General features: G+C 41.1%; 1 non-coding gene across 1 annotated transcript; it reads right to left on the reverse strand.

Moving 5' to 3' along the window:
- Positions 1 to 18,465: 18,465 nt before the first annotated feature.
- LOC113477600 lies at positions 18,466 to 18,575 on the reverse strand. Its single transcript, XR_003397938.1, has one exon. It is a non-coding gene; the product is annotated as a U6 spliceosomal RNA (small nuclear RNA).
- Positions 18,576 to 21,436: the final 2,861 nt, after the last annotated feature.

Below are 21,436 nucleotides of genomic sequence, written 5' to 3' on the forward strand. Positions count from 1 at the left end.
TTTTAAGTACACAGAGGCACAGTTTCAGGCCTCCAGCTTCCCATCCTTACACCTCAGTGACCTTAATAATGCCTCTGCCTACTGAAGTGATAAAGAGAGGATGTACTTCTGTAGGCCCCTGATCTCTGAAGTGAAATACTGAAGCTTTCATTTTGTTAGTGAGAAAATCCTTGCTATGCACTCTCTCATCTCTGACCCCATATTTTTTTACTGTACTGTAATCTTTTTTTGGGCCACCACTAGCTCTAATGCCAGCTTTTTGTGAGGAGTGCATGATGTATCTATGGAAGGCAGCTTCCCAAAAGCTGAATGCCCTTCCCCGATGAAAGACTCCTTTTGTTAGTGGACAAGAACATAAAGGTCAACTATAACCAAGTGCGTGGTACCAACCTACTTACCATCTGAATGCAATAAGGATGCTGGTGACTTCTACTCTATTAGCCCATACAGCAGCTTTATAATTAGAAATTTCCATTTCAACACAGCGCATTGCTCAAGGGCACAGCTTCAGGTGCACCTCATTCCAAAATGAACACTGATAACGGGATCCCTTCTAAATCTTTGTGCCTTTATACTGTCCAAAACATTACCTGCTTTTAATGTACAGTCACATTTCCTTCGCCCTCTGCAGTTAGTTTAGCTAGTTTGGTGGCTTTCACCCAATCCTTTTCTTGAAATGTGAGCACATGGAAAGGCATAAGATGGGTACTCATTCAGGATCCCAGAATAAAACCAGATTGGCAGTAGTGATTTGTTGTGATACATAGGTCTAGGATATGTCAGGACTAATAACTTAAATCTTAGTGTGTATCAAAACAAAGACCTGTAACTGTAGTCAATTTTTTCCTCAGTCCCTGGACAGATTTCTCATGTGTGCCACTGTCACCTACCCTTGCCGTGTCAGACTTGGTCTTTCAGTATGGTGGTTAGGAGGAATTGAAGCCTAAGAGCCATCCTCTTATATAAGGCTTTTAAAAGGACCTTTCAGCTAAATACTAACAATACTGAAAATAGCTTACTAACCTCTTCAGGAAGTCAACTAAACTCTTAGATCTTATTCAGAGAGGGGCTTTCATGAAGTCAATAGAAAAAACTTAGGATCCCTCCCTCCAATGTTCAAGGGCCTTAGGATATTGAAGGATATCACTGTAAAATATTGTACTGATATCCTAAAGGGAAAAGCAAACATCATGGCTACAGTTTAGTTTGCTTTAACAGCTTGTGCTCTTAGGAGCAGCTTCCATTTCAGTTTTTTAGACTTTTATCTTGGAGGGCAGGGCAAGTTCACTGCTCACATCTAGCAGGAGCTGCTGCCAAAAGGACAGTTCCGTTTGATTCCTGACACTGCATGCTAGCAAAAGAAAAGAGGGAAAAAGGATTCACTGGTTAAAAGGGAGCCTGTGTTTGCAGAAACCCTTCCCTCTCCCTCTCTGATTTTTATTGCTTTCATTCTGTATGATGGCATTTTGTTTTACCAAGACACCTGTAGGGTAGCAGACTACTTTTATGGTCGTTTATGCACATTCACCTGCATCAGGACAACAGAAGCTGCAATATATTTCATCTGCACCTTGGGAGAAATGTGTTATAGCCACAAGAGACACCAGACAGACCCCTCTTCCCCATTAAACTTGAAGTATCACCTTTGCACCTGTTCATGCTATGGACACCCACGGTCCCACTGACAGTGCATGAGGTGCAGCCCCTTTCTCCCAAACTTCAGTGCCACCATCTCCTACCCACTGCTTTTATTTATTATGCAAACCTTACACATAATTACCCAGTCTTTCCAGGCTCCTGTGTGCATGACCTTATGCTCAAGATTTAATTCTGAAGTGACCTTAAAATAAAATAAAAAATCTGTTTTCTCTCCCCGCTTTCACCCTTTTTATTTTTATTTTTCTATCTATGTGTCTCATGTGCTGAATATTAAATAGGAAAACAAAGATGTATATCATCTGGAGTGGAGAAGGAGCACAGGTGCACCTACCAGGCAGTGAACAAAAACAAAACAATTCATTTAAAAGGTTTTGATTCACTATTGTGCTCTCATGCTTTATTCGACAGCCTGATATGACACCTCGAGTCCGCCTACGCGTGCACGCAGCTTGGAATGGAGATATTTTCTTGGCTCCTGCACATTGTGAATTTTTGCCACGGCTCTGCTCGAGGTTGCTTGGCACAGGTGTTTTGCTAAGTCTACTGAGGTAGCAGAGGATAGGGAGGGGATGAGAGAAGAGTGGGGGTTGAAAAGGAAAAAAAAAAGTATATGAAAAGAAAATTATATCTTAAATATTTATAAGTGTATTTCTTTTCCAGATTTGCTAGCATCACTCCTATTTGCTATAGGCAAAGTTTCCATCCATTTTCCAAGTCTGTGGTTTTGGCACATGCTGGGAAATCCTCTGTCTAGCAGGGCACTAGAGTAGAGCTTGGCTCTGGGTGATTTTGACTGGAGGTTAACAACAGAAAAGTGACTTCTGTATAGAAATCTTTTGTTATTTGCCAGCTTGAGTCACTGTTTTTAGAAAAACAAATGGTTAGCCAAATTCCCCTAGTATTGTATTTGGTTCTGGTCAGGGTAGGCAGAAAAAATAACTCTTCCATGTCTTAGAGGTGGAGCTACCTCTCCTGGGTTTGCTCTGACTTGTTGTGTACCCTTGGAAGTCACTTCTTTCCCTATACTTTACCTCTCTTTCCTTTGCCTCCTAAAATTGTAAGCTGTTCTTGACGTAAAATGTCTTTGAAGTGTTTGTGTCATATCTACCACACAGGAACTAGTGAGCTCTTTGGTGGTGGTGGTACGTGGGTGGAATCTGCTCACTCCTGCCTGGGAGAGGAGGAGGTGGGATGTGAATTGTCCCAACACCTATGTCTGTGGCCTCATCCCATTTTACTGTAAATCCATAATTGAATTTAGACCATTTGTTTTACTTTGCAGATGGAGCCAGAGAGCAGCAACCCTGACTCCTGGCCCCTTTCAGGACACTAAGTGCACAGCGAAGGAATGAGGTGTTAAAAGTGCACTGACTCCCACTTTATTTCTGCTGTAGCTTCCACCCCGTAGGCTGTGAAAGGATCTGCATCTAGAGGAAAACAACATCAGGCTGTATGTTTATGGGCTCTGAGCTAACTGTTACTTCTCAGGAGTAAGATCTTGGAGTTTTGACAGATCCTTCAAAACATAAGCTCAATTTCTGGTGGAAATGCTCACATTCTTAAAATGTTAGGAATTGCCAAAAAAAGGATTAGAGAACAAAACAGATAAGCTTGGTTTACTCCTGTCTTTAATACTATATGAATTTCTCATCTTCTTGTCTCAGGAAGAATGTAGTGGAACTAGAAAGGAGTCAAAGGCAATGGGGTTAGTTAAAGATATGTCATGACTAAATAAACAAGGACTTTTCAGTCTGGAAAAGAGATGAGAAAATCTTGAAAGCCATGGATAAGGCAGATAAGAATTGATAGTATATTTTTTGTGCCAGTGGGAGAGCTAAGGCCCATGGAGTGAGGCTATGGAGAGCTAGGCTCAAACCAAACAAAAGGCAGTGGGTGATTCCTCATACAGTGGGCAGGAACACATCTGTGCATCTCCAAGACAGAGAAAGTTGTGGATGCTAACATTTCGCAGTGAGTTTGAAGGGAGACTAGACTAGTTTATCCAGTTCCACAGCTGATGTACCTCCAAGATGACAAAAGTGCTTTCACCAAAATAAAAAAAGATAGTGGTCATGAGATGAGCCTGAGACCTGTGAATGCTGGCCAGATTCTGAGCTATTGCTTCCCCTGAGGAAGCAGGGCTACCAAAATGAGCACTAGTTGGTTTGAATGGTGATACCTAATCCTTTTACCAAAGTCTTAAAGCTAAGGGTCATGGATTTTAAATAGTTATAAGAACAGTCAGAATAAGATATTTCCCTAGAGCAGGCAGAGGGAGCAGTGAGGAGTAAAAGACAGAGTGGCACGTTAGGAGAGGAAAGGAGAACCTGGGATAGGTTTCTATGTGTATTATCAAGATGTGTTCATAGGGGTTTTGCCATGCTGCCTGGCAGGATAGTGGCCCACATGTTTCATAACCTGCTGTGCCGGTCCTGGACCCAGCTCCTGGCCAATGCTGATCCAGCAGAGAGACATTGGTTTGAAAAGGCACTCAATTAATGGGTTAATAGGAGAAAATCACAACCCACATGCAAGGGAGCATAAAAAAACTGATAAAACTTTGGACCTGGTTATACTAGAGTTACCAAGAGAAAACCAGGAAGATATTTTCTTTAAGAAGAATTAATTCTCTGAAGTGAGGATGTTCCTTAATGGCAGATGAAGGACTTCAAGAAATATTGCTAAAACAGTGGATCAAAAATGGAGGACTGTAAAGTGCAGACTGGTTACTTGTAGGTGTCCTGGAGGTTAGATGAGAGAATGACTGAGGAAGAAATCCCCCCTGGAAAACAGCCTGTGCATGGGAAGGGTGTGCCTGGTTGACAACACTGGGGATGCAGTAGGACCCTGCTCGGAAACAGGAGAAAAAACAGCTGAAGAGAGCAGGAGCTAACCAGGTATTCACTGAAGGGTAAAGTTCTGGAAAAATTGCACTGGGTTAAAAGATGCTCAATCAGTAGAAAGCACCCAGGTAGGAACTGGAAGAAAATGTACAGTCACCATATGCATAGTTTAATTAATAAAGGACTCATGCTGAGCCACCACAGACAGCATAGAATACCAGCTACCGCTTAGGATAAGGACTCTGCAACCCGTCTGAAACTCTGTGGTGCCACATGTGTTGTTAATGCTGCGTACACTTGGTACTGAAGGAATCACAAGAGCAGCCGTGTTTTTCTGTGTGATGTTCAGTTGCACCTACCAGGAGGAGGAAGTGAGTGAGCAGTTTTTTGTCCCTTAATGGTGTTTTTTTCATTGCCTACAGGGAGATAAACAGTTATAAATTACTTGTAACTCCCCCAAAGGGCATGCTCCCAAGAATATCATTTGGAAATTAGCAGTTGATGGCAGTGTAGCTAGTTACGTCTGACCTTGATTCTGTGTTTGTAGAGATGCAGCCACTGAAGGCTGAGATGATGGTAGATGGGTTGCTGAGCTTACTGCGACGGTTTATGCCTGCAGTCATCAGATTATTGTGATCAAGTTTCTGTATGCCCTGGTTATTTCACAGAGTTTTCCAATGATTCCAACCAAGCAAGGTCTGAAAAGGCTATGCCAGTGCAAAGCTCATCCATCCACATGAGGGCTCTCAGGAAAGGTGAATGTGATTGCACTTTAAACTGGATCTGTTACACGGCATTAAACATGGAAGAGGGTGTTTGTATTCCAAATTAAAGAGTTGGGTTTTTTTTCAAGTTTCTCTCTTCCAATACCAAAACAAAGCCTAGAAAAGAGGGAGCTGCATTTCTCACCAGGAAGACACTAAAAAGCAGTCAGGAAAAAATTCCAAGGGATGCCTTTTCTTGAGAAGGACTTTACACCCTTTAAAGAAATCAAACAATGTCTCCTCGCAGATCCAAAATGTGAGAGGTTGCCTCTCTGTAGTACTTTTCAAGCACATGCACAGGAGGGATAAGAAAGAGCAAGCAGACAATTTGGGATGAGAAAAAGAACTTACTGCCTTTCCATTTCTGTTCTCTGGCTTGGTCCCCCTCCACATGGTGGGAAAGTGACAGCTCCAGGCACTTACTTTACCAACTGTGTTTACCTGGTAGTGCTTAACCAGCTTGATAGCTATTGCTAAGTCCGAGTCAAACAGATTTATCCATATAACTCAGTCTTTTTGTGTACAATAACCTTTCTGCATGAGTTCCTTTTCCAAGATGGTCGGTGAAATGAAATTGGATGCCATTTCGTTTGTACATCTGCTACTACTGTTTTTATTTACTTGAGCTGCTGAATTGTTGTGCAGCTTACAATACAGACAGTGTTTTTATTGGAGGTTTGAAGAATAAATGTCACATCCATGGAGATAAGCAGAGAAGAAGAGGGAGCCAGTGGACATTCTTCCAAATTAGCAAGGGAGATGTGAATGATTTACACAACTTCAGAAGATCCACATGCAAATGCACTGCCACTGCAGAGCATGAATTTGCAGAATGCCATTCTTAAACCTGCTCAGAGCCACTGTTGCCTTTCAGTTTTGGAAGTTGTTCACTTGGAAGAGAAGCACTTAAATACATCTGCAATGCTTGTGATGATACATGACAAGTACATTTCAGAGGATTTTTCTGCAATGACTGATTTCCACAAACCATCAATGTCCTTGGAGTGTGTCTCTGTCACATAAAAGCACGGTTACCTGGAAAATATTGGTAGTGGAACCTGCCAGAATTTTGTATTTCTGACATTGGTATAATCCACATTATGGTGGGATTATTTTGGACATTTAAACAAGGTGGATGGGACAGAGTTGTGTTCTGTGAGTCTTCTTTGCAAGTGATAAATTGAACTTCTGCACCATAAGAAAACCATATCTTTACTAGAAAGCTTCCCAAATGTCCACATGCATCATAAAAATGGGACACATTCTGTTTGAACAGAAGGGTTTTTCGTAAAAAAAAAGATTAGTAACTGGTGAAAGGCCAAATAAAGACATATTTTAAGTGCTACAAAGGGTTTTATTCTTGAACTGGGAGTAGGTGCTACTTAGCTGTTGAGCAGTGAAGCATTGTATGACACAATAGACTTGGGAAAATTAATAATTTCTAACTCCGCTAGATCTGTAGCTCTCTAGGAGTCACAAATACCAATCAGGTTTTGGACTTTCATTGGAATTGCTTACAAACAGTTGGATAGACAGGATAAGAGACGAAAAGATGTAATCCACCTTTCTGACTGCTAGCTGTCAAGTCCTGGGAGAAGATACTGATGACAGCAACAAAGATAAGGAAGGAAGTGTGTGGTGATTTCAAGAACAGATGATGACGCTTTTGAAAGTGACCCTCCCTCATTGAAATAGGATCAGATGGTAGCAGAAATAGCTGATGTAGATCTCAGAAAATTAACTTTTACACAATACATTGCAGGTTTTTGGTAATGATGTTAATTGTTGTCCAAAGATGGACATGAGCAACGTCATATGCTGAATAGGATTTATCTTCTGGGCACCAGTGTGGTTCAGTTAGTACATATGAAAACCACACAATGCAATAGCGGCATAGTATAGACTGCAAGTGCTGCTGAAAACATCCTCTTGGCATCTGATTAGGATGAGTCTGCTCCAGAGAATAAATGGTAGTAACAGGGCATTTTAACAGCTTATGGACTATATGCCTGGTTGCCAGCACTGTATGAAGATGAAGAAAGTCCTGCAGAACAGTTGCAGCTTTTAAAGTTTACCAGGAGATATCGATAAAAACTGCTGAGAGATGCAAAGTAGATCCAAGGCAAACAGTCATTTCAAGAGCATAGCAGCAAGTCCCACACCAAAGAACCCTTTTTTTTTTTTTTTTTTTTTTTCCTAGCAGGTCAACAAAGTCAAGCTTAAACAGATTCTTGAACAAAGAATAAGAGAAAAATAAGCACAGTACAGAGAAACTTTGTCAATGCTGTACCAGAGTACTGGAATTCATATGCAACGTGCTGACTAAAGATCACTGTGTGGAAGCTGAACTCAAATTATCTCAGTAGCAAGAAGATTCATGTATTATTTTACATGTGTTTAGTGGCTCAGATGATAGCTGCAAATCAGTCATAACCCACACGCACATGTATCCCTGAACTCTTCCTGCATTCATGTCTTCATCAGTATCTCAGAAAGCTGAAACACAGTCCTAATTAGGACACTGTTAATGTAATATAATGGACTGTGTAAAAGTAGCATGTTCTCTTGGAAACTCTGTATTTGAAGCACTTGAAAGTAAGTGACCCTAACATTTAGGCAAAGGGACTGCAGCTGTCACCTGCCCCTTTTCAAGCTCAGCAAACACTGTGCAAACACCAGTTTTGGCCAATGTTTTCATACCAATGATCCTAGTTCAAAAGGGATAAAATACCCCACCACACTTAATGCCACGGAAATCCCACTTGTTCTGTCATGCTCTCTGTGCAAACTGTCAAGAAGTAATTTGGGTATAAACTGCACTATGTGGATTCCTCCTTCTGTTCTGGATCTATGAAGTCATGTCTGGATAACTAATCTCAAGAGGAGTTTGGCCAGTTGGTAGATGTTTGTACTGCCATCACCCAGAGCAGTCTGGGCATCTGGAATTCCACTGTGTCTACTCCCCACCAAAACAGTGACTGCACTGTCAGAGACTGCATGAGGAATGGTCTCAAGAGCCCAGAGACAGGCAAATGACAAATCTGAACCAACCACAGATTTATTATAAGGAGGAGAATTATGTGTAGTAGCATTTCAACAGGGATTCTGAAGAGGCGAATTATGGTATTCGAAATTTTAGAAACAGTAGTTTTTTCCAAGAGGTTTACAGCAAATCTAACATGGTTTCATTAACACAAAGAATGTACTTATTTTCCTAACATTTGAAAATAATACATATGAAAAGTATCATAATGCAAAATATATTAATCAGAATTTAGGAGGGTACACTTATTAAGAATGTAATCACATCTACTAAGCTACTGGTGAACAAAGATTTTTATAATTGATGGGAGCCTATAGACAGAGATATCTGAAAAACAAAATCAAGGAAAAAAAAAATCTCCTGTGACACTAATAACATATTTTTTTCCATGGTTCCTTGACTTCGAAGAGAGCTTGGGATAATGCAGCAAGTTCTCATGACTTACTGTGAGACACTGGTGGTATACTGTTACAGACTAGAACTGGATGAATTTTTTAGTAAATTGGAAAGGAATTACTGGCTAGAGTTGAACTAAAATAGGATCCTGTAAGAGCTTGATCAAATAAAAAATAGTGTTTTGTGCAACTAGAATAATTTTGTGTGATGTAGGATGAAACATTTTATTACTTTTTTTTTTTTTTTTTTAAATAAAATTTTTCACTCCTTTCATTGTTAAATGTTAGGTTTTTTTTAAAAAGAGAATGCAGTTTTACAATGAAAACCCAAAGTTTTAATGAGAGAACGGTAGGGTTTCCTCAGGATTTTCTCTCTCTCCTTGTCTCCCTCTCCCCAGCCTGAAGTGATGAAATGCAGGAGGCAGTCACTGAGGCAGCCAGTCGATAGGAAACACTTCACACGCCTCTTCTGCTAAAGGGAATTCTTTGCCGCCTTTGATCACAGGGAGGAAGCAGCCAGAAAAAAAGTTGAGTTCTGCCTGCGTGTGGCTGAGGTGGTGGTTTGCAATGTTCCTACAAGCCCTTTGATTTCTAGGGCGAGGTGTTTCCCCGTTGTGCCTCCTTCTGCCTGGCTCCTCAGGCCTCCCTGGCACCACCTTCACTGATGCATGATAGAGATGCTTCACCTTCTTGTCAGAGAGAAACTGTAAACTGAATGGGTTTGAGATCTGCGGAAGGGCTTGTTTCAACGAAGGGTAGAGATAGCGAGCATGCCAGGCAGCGAGGGGAGCATGGCCAGCTCTGAGTCGTGGGAGCAGGCAGGCCCTGCTGCCATCGGGAGAGCAGGAGCAGGCTGGAGGGCTCTGCCAGGCTCCCACCCTGGCTGGGCTCAACAAAGCATACCGGATGGCCAGGCTGACTGATGAGGGGAGCCGTGCCTGCTGTTTTACATTTGGGGTTCTATGCCACATACTTTCCTGGGTCTCTTCTGCAGTGACGTTAATGTCCTTGACAGGTGGCCATCACTATGGCAGGGTGAGTTGCGTTCGTGGTGCTTGAGAAAACAGAGCCTTGAAGTGACAGCATAAAGACATATATCCTTCCCTGGTTGTGCTGTTCTGTTTTATGGAGCTGTAAGGAATCACTTTTCTTCCTTTGTGAGGAGATAAGTCAGAAGTCATTTATATTCTTTTTTTTCAGATCAAACTAACACTCCAAGTTCTGCCAGATGAATTGGGGTGAAAAAAGAGCAAATAAGGCTCCTGATCTTGGTATGCTCTCCAAGCACAGAAAGATAGACAAGCCTGGATGTGAAGAGAAAGTTTCCTGCTCATCGTGCATCTTAAAGGTCAGCGCCCCTTACGCTACATCACTCCCTCATACCTTTAGGTGGTAAATAGTTCACACAAACCCAGACTCAGACGATTTAGATCTGGAGCTAGGTTTCAAAGGCTCCAAAAATCAACTTTCTCAGCTGATCTGGGCTTAAGTTTGAGCTCATTGGGAAAATAAAGTTCAGCTGCAAAAACTCCACATGGGGTGTGAGATCTGTTTCGCGGCCTCAGATGTGGGTGGTGGGAAACAGTTGTGGTGTCAGATTATGACCATGTTAGATTCTAGCAAAACTGGATTGTTTTTATTTTAGTTCTGCAGAAAGAAGTTTAAAACCGTGCGGAACTCATCACCCTGGTGCTGCAGTTTCCAAAGTCTCTTCTGAGTGCATCTGTCCAACTCAGCGTTACACTGGCTGCCAGGTAAAACTGAAATACATTACTCCTCATAAAATACTCTATCATGCCACTAAATGCTTAGGGAGAAATACGTATGCAACTGATTGATCAATGGATAACTGAAAGACAGTTCCATCAACATATCTTTAAAATCCTAAGAACGTTTTCTTCTTCTTCTTCAAAGTTATTTTAGGGCTAGGGTGGAAAACGAAGGTGTATACCAACTTAACGCTGTGTTTTGCATGGCTGACCAGACCTGCCTGCTTCCCTTCTACATGCATGCTGAGGTCTGCACCTTCCCTTACTCTCCCTGTACAAGCAAGAGACCTACATAAAAACTATCCTTTCTGAAAAGCCACCTCAAGGGAGGGCAGTTATGTGCAACCTCCCTATAATCCCATGTTGTGGTTTCTGGTAGCTTCCTTACTGTGCAGATCTTCTGACTAATCCCTTGTCTCACAGTTCATATTCATGTGCTTAATTTCTCTGTGGGGCACTTGGGCCAAATCCTTAAGTGGTGTAAATCATGATGGTGCCATTAGCCATGCTGATTTCAGTAAAGCTGTGCTGATTTATAGCAGCTGAAGGTCTGGATCCTATTTAAAAACAGAGTTTTCTCAACTCTGAATTCCTGGACGTTTTTTAACCTATTTCTTAGAAATGGATATAGCTGAAATAAATAAATAAATGCATAAAGTCAAGAGTATTATAGGATGTGGCTCTGTTTCCATGGAAACCTGGTCTTTTTCTTATCCAGCTTTTTTTTTCTCTGTTAGCCAATATAACCTCTCTATCCTTCTATTAAAACTCCTCCTCATTAAGCACAAGGTTGCAGGGTTGCAAGAGAAATGTGGGCAGAAAAATATCAGCTTTTGCATCTGTTTGGTGAATTTAAAAAAAAAAATGCATCTGAGCTGTAGGGAAGAATGTGGAGGAGGGTAAAAGTAGCAGGAAATATAATTGTATTAAAAATAAAAATATGAATCAGTTTGGGTAATCACTCCATAAATTGGTAGTGGGCATGCAATCCATAAATTGGTATCTTTTCTTCCTGTATTTGTTCCACTTCATGTTACATTGAGAGATGCTCTGTCACTTAGGTGTACAACAGGGTGTAGTTTGGAGTAATATGATATGATACTAGTTACTAAATGGTATGTGACCAATAACATTTGAAAGCAGAATTTGCTGTCTGACTGGCTTGATGGGTTGGTGATGAAGGGAAGTTGGATACTGTGGCAGTTCTCTGTCACTTTCTCATTTTCATTTCTGAGTCACTTTCTCAGCCATGGTGACAGGTCTTTCACATTGAGAACTGCCAATAAAGGATTCAATTCTCTTCTGAAAGCCTTCTGCTAATTAATTCATACTCTGAAATGCACCTGAATGACAATGGGGGTTTCTGAGCTATTCCTGAGTGGGCCAAGTTGCTCGCTCTTTTATAACTTCACACATAGCTTTTGTCCTGTCTACACTCCTGGTAATGTAGTGGTGTTTCTTTGAAGTGGTGACCTGACCCAGCCTTGGGAGCAATAACATTGTTTTTCTCTCTCCCTCTGTTTTGTGGTTGCTCAATAATGTAGTGTGCTTCAGTGGCAAGGTGATGAACTTCTACTGAGGACAGGAGTGCAAGTGCCAAAGTCAAGAGATATTACAGAAAATTACATAAATATCCCTGCATTTTTATCACCTGTGGCAGCTAGTGTTTTTTAAGCCCATCTCGTGTAAAGATCTTGTTTCAGTAAGCTCCAGGCTGGTCCTGATCTCACTGCAGTCTTGCAGGTCTTGTGAAGCTGTGATTTCTTCTGCATGGAGAAGTGTCAAGCAGTTTGACCGTGGATGAGATCAGAGGTTGTGAAAGCTCCACAGGGGTGAAAATGTTTTTTATTTTTTATTTTTTTATTTTCTGAAAAAGCATTAGTCAAGCGTATGCGGTATATGTAAATATTATTCAAAGTGAATTTTATGATACTAATTGTGTGTCTGACAGAAAGATATACATTCTAAAGTGTCAAATGACATCTTCTTTTTCCCTCCCTTTCATGCTCCCAACAACTGTAATTCCTCCTTTACGTTACCTCTCTTCAGACCGTGGCTTCCACAGGAGTTTAATTCACTCATGTCTGAAAGCACGTTTGGGAGTGGGGTGGATCAGACATCCTTCTTTCCAGACCTCCACACTTATTCTGTCTTCCCTGACAGCTGGGAACTGCAGCTGGCTCCTCTTCATCATTACAGCACTGCTGCCTTCTTCCTTCAGCAGCATCCCCTTCAGTGTCCTGTGAAGCTGGTGGCCAGGAAGAAGCCAGGGCCAACCAGAGGGATATGGCCACACTTCTGATTTGCTCATGGAGCAGTAGTAAAACTGGTTTATGTATTGTCAAGGTGCTAACCATGCCTGCAGGCGAGAACCTTGTCTGTGATACACTTTTCTTACCCTAAGTATTCAGCAGAGCTTTGTGTCAGAGAAGTGAGGTGTAAAACTGACTGAGCACGTTGTGTTCATTGCAGCTCGGTGGAGCCATGTTGTATTCTCTTTGCAAACCAGAAGGCTCATTTGAAGAAACCAAGTTGGATTTAAAAAAAATCTTCCATGCTATGGCCTGGTTGCTGGCCATATATCAGGGTGTCCAGTCCTAAGAAGGAAAGGCTGGGCATCTATTAAGCAGGCTGCAAGGTGAATAACTTTTTGCTGGGCTGAAATTCTTGCCACCTTTATAAGCAACTGACTCTCTTTCCAGGGATCCTGTATTTCTTCCCCTGTCACATAAACAAATATTATCTGTCATATGGCTAAAATGCTTCTATCACATGCTTTGTATCCTTTGCATGACAAGGCCCTGCTTGTACCAACAACATGTTACCAGATATGTATCAGTCATATAATGATAAGCAGAAGACCTCTGTGATAAGGCAGAAGGTCAAGGTGAACTGAGAGATATGAACTGCATGTCTAAATAGTTGGATATAAGTGCTTCTGATCACTCACAAAAGCAAGTGATGATTGTTGTCATCAGTAGAAGCAGAGAAAGTCTCCATTTCCCATCACCAGAAATGATCTTCAGACTCCTTCAGTTCCCACAGAGATACTGATTTAATTAAATATGTATCACTTCCTCTAATTATATCTTGGATAAACTTGGTGGGAGTAGGGAATAGGAAGGGGGAATTCCCATGGGAAACATCAAGCATGTTACTAATCTTATTTAGAGCCTTTTCTTTACCTAGGAAAATGTATCCTCTGTTAATCCTGGGATGCTTTTGTTCTTGCACTGGGCTTCCTTGCAGGAGACATCTCTCAAGAGATCTTTCAAGAAGAGATCTTGGCTACAGGAGTGTGCTGTAAAGTGCCCAATTACTGATTCACAGATACAAAGGTCAGAAGAAACCATTTATCTTGTCTGAGCTCCTGCATAACACAGGGCATAGGATTTCACCCACTAATTCCTGCATTAAGCCCACAACTTCTGTCTGAGCTAGAATAGTGTTTTCTGTATGCCCCACATTAGTGCTTTATTTCCCACCATGGGATTGTCTTGCGTTTTATGGTTGTACTTTCAGCGGAGAGCAGCTTCAGTGCCCTCTTCCCCTCCCCTCAGGTAGTCACATCATCTGACAGTGCTGTGGGGCCAGGAGTGGGAAGCAACTCCCTGGGCTCAGGGGTCTGCTGACCTCTGGGCTGTGGTGGAGGGAGCTGGAGGGATGCTCCGGTGCAGTGCTGGGAATGCAGGAGTTGCTGCTGCAGTAACCAGAGATTGGGAGCCAAAGTTGCAGAAGGAGTGGAAATCTGCTAGGAGTAGTCTGGTCCAGTGGGAGCTAGATTGAGCTGTCAAATGTACGTCACGTAACCACCGATCGCCCACCAGGTTATTATGGAGTTTGAGCGGATTTATGAGGGCAGCTCTGGGGTTTGATTCTTGGTTTTTGTTTACTGTCATTCTACTTCTTATAGTTGAGATTTTTTTTATTAAATATTTACTTATTTAGAATTCAAGTATGCATTCAGGTGCACACAACAGTAAAGCAGCTCTGTATATTGAGCTAGTAATTCTACTGAAATACATGCGTGAGATGACAGCTCACACATGTCAAAAAACAACAGGTATATTTAACTCAGTAGTCAGCTGGATAAACTGATAAGGAAAATATACCTCTTTAATCTGATTGCTATCAGTAGCATACCTTGGGCTCCCAGATTTTTTTCTTTACTGTGAAACAGGAGTGAGTACAGAGTCCTTTGTTATCAGGTGCTCTCTGTTTTCTTGTATTGATGCCAGTTCTTCCCTGGGAGGGGTGCTTGCTGTGGAGAAAATGAGCAGAGGAGTGAGATTAAGTCACTGGCAAATATATAGGGAAAAAAAAGGGAATTTTAATTTTGATGAGCAAGTAAATTCCATGGATATTTTAACTGCCCTGCTGAGACAGCAGCTGCTTCACCTCAGTCACTCAGGCCTCCAAAGGGCTTGGTGGACCCTTAGTGGATGGGATGCAGGTAACTGAACTCCTTGTGCTTAACGCAATAGGGTTACACTCTTGGTAGGATCTCTTCTGCACTGTAGACAGCTCTAGGTATGTCTGCTTGGCCAGCATAAGAATTAATTTAGCAAGCTAATCGTGTGGCTCAGGCTGATAGCAGACAGATCACAAGATGCAGTGTTGGAAGACTGCAGGTTGTGAGCCTATTGATTTTGCTGAAGCAGGACTCTGGCAAGAGATTAGACCACTGTGCTGTTTGCTGAAGTGCTGGATGACATCGTTTGTGCCCATTGTTAAAGGCACTGTCCTACCTGATCCCAGATCAGAGCTGCATTGATAAAGGAAAATGTGGATAAGAATAAAACTGCATTTTTTAGGACAGGCAGAGGACTAGGTAGAATCTGCTCTCCTGTGTACTTGTTAACATTTTAAAAATTAACACTGCTTACAAAACAGCCTTGTGCACTTGTGCCAATCTCTTTTCTCCACAAACTTCAGTGCACCTGCGTCCACTTCTTGCCAGACTCCTGAAATCCAAGGAATACTTGACACTGGATCTACATTAACACCACATTTTGTTTGCAGACCGTGGTACTTGCTGGGTGCTTTGTCTTCAACAGCCTTTGTTGCAGGGTTGCCAGCTACCATAAGTCTTGGGGGGCTGGTAGCACTAAGCTCTTTTCTTCTTTTTTAAATTCTGCATCGTGGTATCACTTTGAAGAAGATTTATTTTCTCAGAAATGACCTCTTCTATTCTAAAGGTGTGAAGGAAGTTTGAAAATATGAACTTTCAAGCTGAAAAACATATTTCAAGAAATCCCACATGAAATTTCATGAGATCAGAGGATGTGATCAGTGGCTTCTGAATATTGTGTATCTACTGTGACAATGCACTCTTAACTTTCCTTAGATAGTCTTTTACTGCTTTTCTCTTTTTTTCTCCTGGCAGTCTTCCATGTTGCCTTTTGCCTTTTTTTTTTTTTTTTTTTTTTTTTTTTTTTTTTTTTTTTTGTTAGACAATGCCAATAGAGTGAAAAGAAGAGCTCTAATATGTGGCATCTGCTGGAATACATTATTAAATTAAAAAAATTAGCACCACAATAGCTCCATTATGTCATAAACTTGAGGATTCTGTGTTGTGTTGACTTCATTATAATTACTCCAGGTGGAGTTAATTATGTTAGGTGTGCCAAAGATCTAGTGATTTCAAATGACTGAGCAAACCTTAAATTGACAAATAGAGATGAATGTCCTCTGTCCCTCAAAATCCCCCATTTTGGAGAGAAACTTCTGCCACTCATCTTTGAAATCTCTGCAGTAGTTGGTAGCTTGGCAGTGAATTACCCGATTTTGCTGGCACGTATATAAAACCTGTCTCTCCATAGCAACAAGAGAAGATCATGGTAATAAATGCAGCTAAGCCATATATGTGCATTTTATTCTGCTGTTCCCTATTCAGTTTGCCTTAAGTGACTTTTCCTTTCATAGTCAGTATAAAGACACCATATAGACTTTTAGGGAGGAGTAGTACCAAGACACATAGTTAAGGTTTACAAGATTGAGATTAATTTAGCAGTTATCCTTCCCATGTATTGTCTTGAATAGTACAAGAAGGACTACAGGAAGGTGAGCATTTCTCAGTAGAAAGTAGGTGGAGAAATGTGCCAGTTTAAATTTCTTTATGCTTCTTTCAAAATCCCAATCTCACCTTTTGCTCTGAAGTCCTTTCTAAATGCCTGCTAAATTCATTGGCAATTGCTGTCTTATTCTCATTTTAACAGGAAGAGGTGGTCATGGACTCATTTAAATAAAAGACAAAGAAATATATAAGAAGATGAATACAGAAAGAAAAGGGAAGGGTAGGACTGCAGCAATAGTTACACCCGCTTTAGCTTGTAATGCACAAATCTCTTCTTTTTAATCTAAAGATGACAAAACCCTGCAGATAAATGTTAAGAGTTATTTGATTATGTAATTCACTGTTTTCACCGTATTGCTTTCAAACTTTCTGCATGAATGCATAGTGTCAGTAGGATATAACCTCCAGCCTGTGGACCCTATGCAGTTTACAATTCCAGTGGCTGCATTCCAGTCACACCCTTTCCCAGGGGAACTGCATGGTCTTCCCCTGTTGACTTGGAATAATTCATCCATAAGTACAGCAAGTCAGACCTGCGAGTGGCTGCACCACAGCTGTGGATCCGTTCCCATCAGATATGGAAAAGGAAAGGCTTTACAACATCTCACATCCTAGCAGAGGGCTGGCTGCTAGAAGAATGAAAAAAAGAGACTCCCTTCTTTCCACGAAGAACTTCATGTTGCAGGCACGGGAGAACCACAGTGGGCAGGGCTGACTGCACCAGGCAGTAAGAGACGATCCTGTTCAGGAAGGAGGGCAGTGCTCCGAGCCACCCAGAGCCCACCTGCCACGTTCATATGTCTCTGTGTTATGACTATAAAGCACACTTTTCTATCCTGCACAGTTGTGCCCAAGAACAGTGGAGTTGTGGGATATGATATGTGACCGTATGTTGGAAAAATGTATTTTAAAGGGCACTGCATGCCCTCAGCATGTTTCTCAAAACATCATTAGCTCCCTGTGGGACATCCTCTGCTCCCCCATAGCAGAGACTTTATAACTGCAGCTTTAAATCTGCAGCAGGAAAACTTTGAAAGAAACTTCACCATCTCAGCTGCTGAGAGACCTTTACTATATTCATTCAGATCATTATACCCTACGCAACTGTGTAACCTACCTAATTTTTCCTTAATGATTGCTTTCCAACATAAAGAACCATCCCTCCCAAACTGACTCTCTGCAGCCAAAACCAAGAGAGTGACTGGAGGCTGAGAGTGATGAGGATGCATCTGACCTCCTGTTCTAGTCTCATCTCTGCTCAGGAGAGGGCTAGGAAAGGTCACAAGGAGCACAGGGCTAATAACAAGCAGTTTGAGGAAATTGGTCATACAGCTGAGTCACCAGGTGCCTTTTTCTCCAGCTTGCAGTATTTTGTGCTCAGAATGTCCTATGCTTCTGGCATTCATAAACACATGAATTAAGTTTGCTCAGACATATCCAGAAAATCTGGATATTTATTGACACCAACTGATCTGCAAAACAGAGTTCATATTTTTTTCCTGCTTTCTTTCAATGCAGCTTCATTAGATCTAGCATAAAACACAGTAACATACTGCGAGCAACTGAATTATGATTAAGCCTGTAATAATAGCAGAGACATCTGTCAGTGCTGAGCAACAGGTATGTCAGCCTTCCTTTCTTCTTCTCCTGAAGGAGAATTATAACAGTGGGCGAAATGAAGGAGGATGAGGTAATGACAGTTGTCTCTAACCTTCGACAAGAAACTCAAGCAATACTCCTATAGTTCTTTACTGCAGCAACACAGATATAGATCACAGAATCAAGAATTGTTTAGGCTGGAAAAGACCTTTAAGATCACCAAATTCAACCATTAACCTAGCCCTGCCAAGTCCCCCACTAAACCATGTCCATAAGCACCACATCTACACGTCTATTTAAATACCTCCAGGGACTGTAAAATTATGAAACATTTCATGAATTTGTATGTCATCCTTGCACAGGGGCCATGATAATCTTCTCTGTATCGTTCCAATTTTAGTACATGTGCTGCCAAATTGAGATGCTCTCATATGCCATAGCAGTTGTGTGTAGATTCATATCCAGAGAAAAGTTGGGAGTATTTTTATTTTTCAGATTTATATATTTTAGTCGCATAAAAATAAAGTGTTTTCCTTTTTCAGAATATGACATTAATCATCTATTTTGATGCGGAATAGCAGTGTATGGTTGTAGGTAGCAGGAAGAAACCAGTCTAAAGAGCACTGCCAATGGAGACAATGAAATTAATCAGATATTCAAAGTTAGGTTCGAAAACCGCTGTGGGTTAGGACTTTAAAACATAATAGGAAGAAAGGATACATGGTTTCAATACATTTCTGTTGTAAAAAAATGAACTATTCCCTAAGTGCTTTAGTCCCATTGAGAGCACAGGAGCTTGTAAGGAACTGAAAGAAATAATGCCTCAATACAGGAAACCTCTAGGACAAGCTGTGGCCTTTGGATTACTCTAAGGAATGTCACCCAAGGAGGCGGGAGTGTACTGAAGGATGCAGTGACAAACTCCTTAGATAAGCCTCAAAGGGGCAGACATAGACTGAGCGAAACCCTATTATGCAAGCCAGACACCATGCTTACCTTGCCTAATGACTTGTTAATGACTAATGGGCCTTTGCCATTGAAGCGGTAACAAATAAGAGGTGAGCATTTCTGGGATGACTTGATAAGATTTCTGGGAACAGAGGAAAAAGTAAAGCTGGGAAAAGACCACCAACTCAACTGGAACCCATGCTCCACCTTTTTCTTCGTCTCTCATGAAAATGAATTTGTGAAATACCTGCTTTTCCCTGTCTAGTATGCTAATCAGTTATTAAGATGAATTTTAAAGAGGCAACAGTAACTTTGCTGTGTGTGCACCCACCACCCAGGATTACCAGACCTGAATCAATGCTGGATCTAGGGGTACTGATCCACATTTCTTTGACTCTTTCTCTCCTTTCTTTTCCTTTGTTTTCTTTTCTTTCTTATAGATTTATAAGAGACCGCATTGCTTATTATCCTTTTCCAAGTTTAAATTGTTCTCTACCACAGGTAAAATATTTTAACAGGTTGTTTGGTGTTGTTTCACCTTATTTTAACCTGAGGGGATCACAGAACCATTGTGATTCTCTGGACTTCCATTCCAGTCGTGACAGAAGGAAATACTCAATTCATGAGAATGTATTTAGCAAAATAAGTAGTAAATTTTTATTTGGAGCTCAATTTTAGCTGTTCTTAAATTACACCATGGTATGGATGTAAAAGAAACCAATGTTTTCCTCTGAAGAAGTAATTTCACTTAAGCTATAAAATAATTAGAAGCTCGAAGCAATTATAACACCAATCAGTCATTCAGAAATGGTATCTCCAAACTAAATGCTTTCTTGGACAAATACGCCCTGAGCTGGGATACCTTTAGACTCTGACCACATTACAGTGTGCATGATCAGAGCACGGAAAATATTTCAGTGGCCCATCACTGTATTCAGAATGCTACAGCAAATACATTTTATTTATTCCTCTTCTTAACTTTTTAATAAATGTCATTGTGGTAATTTCCTGTATTCCAAAGAAATATTTTCTTTCCTGTATACCTAGCTCTATGCATTCTGTCAGGTAGCAAATGTTACTGCTGATGGACAGCTTGAGCTCTTTCTTTCAAGCTAATGATTTCATTGTCTAAAGCTCATGCTGGTATTTGAGACTTATATTTGAAAGTCTGGAATTCCAAAATAACAGAAATATCAAGTGAACGTGTCCATGGCAATTCTTTTCAAAATAATTGGGAGACAGGGAAGAAAACAGACAAGTGAAGCATATGTAGCAATAGATTTTTTTTTAATTTTTTTTTTAAAAAAAGATCTTTAAAACTCAAATGTCAAGAGAAATAGCTAAGGAGTTCTCCTTTCCATTAAAGCAATGAAGAAGAAAGAAGCTGCTGCACCACAGAGAGCTAGAGAGAAGTGAAAATGGTACTGCTTAATCCACAGCCATGCCCTGGATTTTATGCCCAGATCTCCCAGACACCTCACAAAAGACAAGAATATATCAGTGGTTCCAGAGCAGTTTTGATGTCAAAGCATGAGTGTGGGCAGCAGGGAGAGGCATTTCTAGAAAGGCAAGTCCAAAAAACTGTTCTGCTTGTTGCTCCTGTTGCTGTATTTTTTGAAGCCTCTGCAGAAGCCTCTGTGATGGGTAGGAAAAGAAAACTGAAGAAAGACTATTTTTTTGTCCTTGCAGGACTGTCGGTTGAGGCCACGTGCGTGGGGCACAGGAGCCTAGGCTGACTCATAAGCAAGCTATTAAACTGCTAAGTCTTTCATGTCTGGTTATTTCAGAGCTGGAAGGACTGATGTTAGTGTTATTCCTTGAAGATGGATTTAACAGCCTTCACAAGCCATATCATTTCACACAGGATGCTGTGCTAGAGCAGGTCAGGCTTTATGAAAGCCAGGTTCCTGACATGAGTGATTTCCTGGATTCACTCATGCGCTCAGAGTCAGCTCCCCATTCTGGTAATGCTGTTACCCTGGTTTTAAGCAAGGTTCTCTGCAGATAAGGTGGGCTGCTCTCTAAGAGCCATTTGCAGGATTGGGCCCAAGAGCCTAATGTTCTTAGCTTTTTACTGCAATTAGAGGTACTGGGAATGAAGCTCTTTATTCTTCCGAAGGTGAATAAATAAATAAATAAATAAATAAATAAACAAACCAAAACCAGAACAGACAAAGTCTACCTCTGAGTCTTCTATCTCTGAGCTGTAAAAGAAGAATGTGATTTTCACATGGAGTATGCATGGGACCATGGGGCATCTGCTCATCAGGTGGCATATGCATCCACTGCCCTGTAAGATAGGAAACATTTCTCTTATGCCATTCGGTTAGGGGATCTAGA

This window comes from Athene cunicularia (assembly GCF_003259725.1).
Source record: "Athene cunicularia isolate RWA chromosome 2 unlocalized genomic scaffold, athCun1 chr2_part2, whole genome shotgun sequence".
Lineage (NCBI taxonomy): Eukaryota > Metazoa > Chordata > Aves > Strigiformes > Strigidae > Athene > Athene cunicularia.